We start from the raw sequence: 6,829 nt of genomic DNA, 5'->3' as shown, positions 1-6,829 counted from the left end.
CCGTCCCAATAAAAAACGCAGATCGCCACCATTACTAGTAAAAAAAAAATGTATAAAAAAAATGCCACTACGCGCAATTGTCAGTTAAAACGACGCAGTGCCGTATCAGAAAAAATGGCCCGGTCATTAGGGGGCCAAATCTTCCAGGGTTGAAGTGGTTAAGGGCTCCTCCCCCCCTGGCTCTTGTTTGTGAAATGGACCTTTTGGGGAGGAGGGAGGGAGCGAGTATACGATTTTGACAGGTATCCGCTCCCATATCTGTTCCGGACGCCTTAGGGGATCAGAAGCGGACGTTCTCCTTTCCCTCCTTCCTCCCGAAGTCTTCTGGGACATATGACAGGTCCCAGAAGACTGGGGGGTGTCCCAGCTGCTTGTGCAAATATTGCCAAGCCAAGATGTGCCATGCTGATAGACTCATACCCAAAAAGACTGAGTGCTGTAATAAAATCAAAAGGGGCTTCAACAAAGTATTAGTTTAAGGGTGTGCACACTTATGCAATCCTATTATTTTACTTTTTTATTTTTACTCCCCCCCCCCCCCCCCCCAAAAAAGATTTTAATTTGTCGCACTGCAATCGCGGCAACCCGCATCTGCCAAAAATAGTTCAGGAGCTACTTTTGGGCGACACGCGTCCTGCGATGTGGGTTGCCACGATTGCAGCCCGATTTATCACGTGACAATCACGGCAGACCCGCACCGCGATTTGAGGTGTCATTCAAATGACGAATGCAAGTCCTGCGTTTTGTCATTCACACCTCGGCGCTGTCAAATCAAGGGCAGATTTGCGGCAAATCTCCCCGCGTTTCAAAACGCTGTAGTGTGAATGCAGCCTAAGGCCCCTTTCACACTTATACAACTTCAAAGTCGCGCGATTTTACCGCGATTTGCTTTGGGGGGGTCCTCTTCCAACTTCGGGGGTCTCTCCAGCGTCTTCTCCCGGTGTCCGCATCTTCAGCCGGCTCCACCGCTATCTTCTGCCGCTCTTTTGCCAGCGGTGGTCCGGACTTCTGGATCGTCTTCTTCCCTCTTCTCTTCCAGAGATGTTGACACAACGCTCTCTCCAGCTGCAATGGTCTCTGAACGCTCCGCAACGGACTTATATAGCGGTGACCCCGCCCCCTTATGCTGTCAGTCCTTGGGCATGCTGGGACTGTGACGTTTTAGGAGGTGTGGTCACTGGGTGATGACCACGCCCCCTTATAACGGCACAGTCCCAGCATGCCCGGGACAGTGACCTCATAAGGGGGCGGGGTCACCGCCTATATAAGTCCATTGCGGAGCGTTCAGAGACCATTGCAGCTGGAGAGAGCGTCGTGTCAACATCTCTGGAAGAAAAGAAGAAGGCAGAATTCCGGACCACCGCTGGCAAAAGAGCGGCAGAAGATAGCGGTGGAGCCGGCTGAGAATGCGGACACCGGGAGAAGACGCTGGAGAGACCCCGAAGTTTGAAGAGGACCCCCGAAGTCGGAAGAAGACCCCAGAGCTGCCTAATAAATTACTTTAAAAACCTGTGTACTGTGTTTTTTATTGACACTTTTTTGCCTAGGTGAATGGGTAGGGGTACCATGTACCCCATACTCATTCATATAGGGTGGGGGCAGGGATCTGGAGGCCCCCTTATTAAAGGGGGTTTCCGGATTCCGATAAGCCCCCCGCCCGCAGACCCCGACAACCAACGGCCAGGGTTGTCGGGAAGAGGCCCTTGTCCTCATCAACATGGGGACAAGGTGCTTTGGGGTGGGGGGGCCCCGCAGGGTGCCCCCCATGCCCCAAAGCACCCACCCCCCCATGTTGAGGGCATGTGGCCTGGTACGGTCCGGGGGGGGGGCGCGCTCGCTCGTCCCCACCCTCATTCCTGACCGGCCGGGCTGCGTGCTCGGATAAGGGTCTGGTATGGATTTTGTGGGGGGGACCCCACGCTGATTTTTCAGCGTAGGGGGTTCCCCTTAGATCCATACCAGACCTAAGGGCCTGGTATGCCCCTGGGGGGGAACCCACGCCGGTTTTTTCATTTAAAACTTGGCGCGGCGTTCCCCCTCAGGATTTATACCAAACAGCTGTCAGCACTGCCTGTCGCTCATCGCGAAAGGAAAAAGTTTTCCTTTCCCGATCAGCGAGCCAGGCTTGTGCTTACAAAGTCGTACTGAAGTCGTGTCTATATTATTCAGGCATGATTTGCATGCTACTTCAGTGTTTAACATTGAGGTCTATGGAGTACAACTCGCATAGAAGTTGGACCAAAGTAGTGCAGGGACTACTTTCAAGTCGGCACGACTTAAAGTTGTGCCAATATGAATGGTAGTCATTGAAAATCATGGAGAATGACTTGTCATACGATTTTGCAGTACAAAATCGTGGGACAAGTCGTATAAGTGTGAAAGGGGCCTAAAGGCGGAAAAAGTTCTGAATGGTTTTATTGTTGTCTGGTTTTTTTACATCACAGACACCTGACATTTTACCAGGGGTATGTAGACTTTTTATATCCACCGTATCTTATCCCTCCTGGTACATTGATATTTAACAGGTAGATAAAAACGGTTTGGATACAAAAGAAATATCTTTTCATACTCTGCTGCCTCTTTTTATAGTTGGAAGTTATTCCGGCGATCTCGCTGCATGCCTTCCTCCTCCAGGCCCACAGAACAGCCTAGTGTGCCCGCTGACTAGCCATTATCCGGCACGGTAATCCATTATCAACGCTTTCCAAATAATAATTAGTTTGCAATGGATGGCAGAAATCTGGGCAGCTTTTCTCAGCAGAAGATTAATATGTAAATAATTTCAGATAGCATACGGAACTTGGGAGAGATTTGCTAAAGCTCAGGATTTCTGACAGCTTGGCAAATCCAAATTCACCGCCGTCCAGTTTGGGTTGGGGATGGATCTCTTCTAGCCACACACATTAGGCAACCCATAGACAGGAGACAGAAGCCTTTACGTTGACTGTTTGCCTGAAAATAAAAGTATTTGTAGCCAGAACAAACGATCGTTGGCGCTGGAATTTTTTTAGTCTGTTTTCCATTCCTCATTTATTCTGAACTCTGGGAATGACACAGAAAACACACAAAATGCTTATTAGGTCTAGGGGTTGGGCAGTAAGCTGTGTTGCTTAAAGTGATTGTAAAGTCTTGTTTAAAAAAAATAAAAATAAATAACAAACATGTAATACTTACCTGCTCTGCAGTTGGTTTTGCACAAAGCTGACCGGATCCGCCTCTTCTCTTTGCTGCTCATGGCCCTTCCCTCCTATCGAGTGCCCCCTCAGCCAGCTTTCAATGGGGGCACCCGAGCCGAGTCAGAGCTCTGTGTATCCATTCAAAGCCCTGACCCAGCCCCGCCCGCTCTCTCCCCTGATTGGCTGACTGACTTTGATTGACAGCCGTGGAAGCCAATGGCGCCACCACTGCTGTGTCTCAGCCAATCAGGAGGGGTATCCCGGATGGACATCGCTGAAGAAAGAAGGGGCTCAGGTAAGTAATTAGGGGGTGCTGGGGGGGCTGCTACACACAAAAGGTTTTTTTATTCTATTGCATAGAATGCATTAAGATAAAAAAAAAAAACCTTCTGCCTTTACAACTCCTTTAATTTTTTCCTTGCTCTGGCATTCTCCCTCCATTTGTCCTGCCGGTTCCCAGATGCCTCTTCTGTAAGGCGCTCAGGCCAGCAGTTGCACGCTGGTGTCATCAAGTACAATGCAGGGCCAGTAGTTCTGCATTATATATTGGATAGCGAGTGCCCACCCACAGCCCAGAGTGCTGAGGAGAAGATGAGAGCGCCTTATAGTGGTGGGAGAGCGGCATCACTGCAAGGAGGGTGTATTATCCCACAGTTTCAAGTCAATGTTGTAGGCACCGCAATGCATTGATTCCCACTAGCTTCTGGGTGACATGGTGAGCAGCTGTCCTGCATTCTGAATACAGGAGGTCACCTGCTCGGAATGGGTGCCATTCAGAAGATACATTTTCTTAATGAATGCAAAGCATTTTATGATTGGACAAGATATAGAGGGTGATGTCACTACCCCACCTTTCCATCTTGTCAAATCAGAGAACACTTTCCATCTCCATGGGGGCACCCGTGTGTGCTCGCTCCTGAGCCACCCTGCCTGCTTCTATTGACACATAGCAGGCGGCTTGGCCCCCGCCCCCTCCTCTTAGCATCTGATCTACAGCAGCTGGAGCCAATGGTTCCTGCTGCTATCAGTCTGCCCAATGAGGAGGGAGATAGCTCTGTGAGCCGCTGCTCTTGTGCACATTGTTGGATCAGATTAGGCTCAGGTAAGAAAAAAAGGGGGGGGGGGGGGGGGCTTGGGGGATCCTGCAGCCCATAAGGTTTAACCTTAAGGCTATAAATCACTTTAAAGCTTGATGATGACTAATGTCTCCTGACGGCACTGTAGGCAGCGCTAGAAAGGTGATCCTGTTGATCCTTAAGGTTTAAGATGCCGGCAGGTGGGCAGGGTTTAAGGTCATGTGACTGTCTGTCAGGGCAGTCACATGATCGCTGCTTGCGGTCGGGAGCTTTCGGTTATGCACCGGTAACTGTGCCAGGTGCACAGCGGTATTGACCGGAAATTCACACAAATATGCAGCCTTAAGGCCCAGGTGCCGAGAGGTTAAAGTAGGCCTAAACTGTAATATTATTTAACACTGATCTCCTGCCTGATATTAGTTCTTTAGTGATTGAGACAATATGTTAAAGTGTTACTAAACCCACAACAGTAAAATCAGTCTGTATATACAGTAAAGCATGCTTGTTATACTCACTGTGGAACCTAAGGGGTTAATCCTCCGCATTGTGTAAAAAGGCTGTTTGATCCTGTCTTCTCTGATCCTCTCTTTCTTCCACTGTCTCTGCACATGCTTAGTCTGGTGTTTTTTGCTAGAGAGTTGTTTTTTGTTTTTTTGGGAGAGTGCATGTGATCAGCACAGGGCCAATCAGCACAGTCCAGGCAGAGGGTCAGGAGTCATGCAGCCTCCTAGGAAAGTCAGAGGAGAATGAACACGCCTCCTACACACTTTAACCAGTGCTCGGCTGGATACAGATAGAAGTCACAAGACTGCTATATACTGCTGATGAGAAAAAGTATTTAGCAGTTTATATTTACTAAAATAATTGCATTTCCATGTTCTGTGTACTGTGGGAGAACAGATATAGTGAATGCAGGGGCCTGGTTTAAGTAACACTTTAAGGTTCTCTAGCACTGATTTAGTAAACTGTGATGTGAAGTGTGTCTTCAAACCACATCCTATGAAGTGAGAGAGCCCACTGTTTCCAGGCTCCCCCGCACATCGATCAATTGGGCACTATATCTCAATTCTCAAAAGCCTTTAGAATGGCTGCACTCATGTAACCTCAAGTGGAACAAGTGCCTCTTACAACAGAGCAGACCGACCACAGCAAGCTTGGTAGTAGCGATAACTGGCAAGTCCCCTTCCTGTTTTTGTAGCTAGTTAAAGCGTTTGTTAACAGAAAAAAAAATAGATCCTGTTCCTTTAAAGCACACACAGTACAGTGTATACAGCACAGTGCTTGTGCTGTGTCATTTGGCCCTCTGTATACCCTAAAAAACCTGGCAGATCCTGCCTGGCTATATCCTCCCCCCTGCAAACCACGATAATCATGGCTGCTGAGCCCTGACACCGTGGTCTATTTCTCCTGTTCCTCTTGTATCTGATAATAAATCTTCTTATCCCCTCTGTAGCATTAGAACATCTGTCCCTGTGCCTGTGTAATGTAAAAACTCAGCCGATCTGTACCTGTATAAACGGCCCCAGACGCTCAGCTGATTGTCGGCTCTCTCTCCTCTCTCCCCCTCCTCCACCGGCTGATGTCAGCAGGACGGCTCGGCCCCGCCCACTTCAGCTCTGAGCTGGAGAAACAAGGGAGCTGACATGTCAGGTGAGCGCTCAGAGTGCAGCTTATACAGGTACAAATCGGCAGTTTTTTTACATTACACAGACACAGGGACAAATGTTATTATGATACAGAGGGGATAAGACTATGTTAGTACAGTGGATTAACAACCACTTTAAAGCTGAACTACAGGCACATATAAAAGACACAAATCAATGCTCCTATGTAATCATTAATAGATTATTATCTTTAGTTTTTTTAATACAATCAGTGCGAGTCCCTAAATTTGACCTGGTATCAGCCTCTCTGCATCCCCTGTGCAGCAGGGCTGGAGTGTACGATGAAGAGGGCTTTTTTTTCCATCACACTACAGTGGACCAGAGAGCTCCCCCTCATTGGGCCCAGAGCTGAGGGGGTGTTTCAGGGCTCCTCGGCTCTGTGCTACAAAGGCTGAGTAGCGGCGGCAAGCAGGCAGGGCTCGAAGCTTTCCCCCAAATGACTGCAGCAGCTGAAGGTGGGGACCTGACCAGTGATCGAGGGCAGCAGCCCTGAGTACGCAACGCTAGCACAGAGAAGCCAGTAGAGGAAGTGCGCTGTGCAGAAAACTTCCTCTACTGGCTTCAGTATTAAATGACAGGTTGGAGAGGAGAGGAGAGGGCTGCCAAAGGTTCCGGAATGCAGTTCTGGTGCTTTCCGGCAGAAAAAAGCCCTGACGATGAATAATCAGCACAAGGAGTCAATTAGTTTATGAGGTGAACCCTGCTGATAGGAGGGGAAAGGAAGGTGACAGAGAGATGAGCGCATTACTGTGCTGCTTCTTCTTTCACTGTCCAGTCAAAGCCTGGGGTGGGTCCAGGACATCCTGGGCTCCGAGGAAATGGGTTTAATGATGCTGGGCATCAGACTAAGAATATCTAGCAGCAGAAAAAAAGATTTGCGGGGGAAAACTCCTGGATTGAAGCTGAATATTGC

The sequence above is a fragment of the Aquarana catesbeiana genome, linkage group LG06 (assembly GCF_042186555.1).
Source record: "Aquarana catesbeiana isolate 2022-GZ linkage group LG06, ASM4218655v1, whole genome shotgun sequence".
NCBI classification, from domain to species: domain Eukaryota; kingdom Metazoa; phylum Chordata; class Amphibia; order Anura; family Ranidae; genus Aquarana; species Aquarana catesbeiana.
This window is presented reverse-complemented; position numbering follows the sequence as displayed.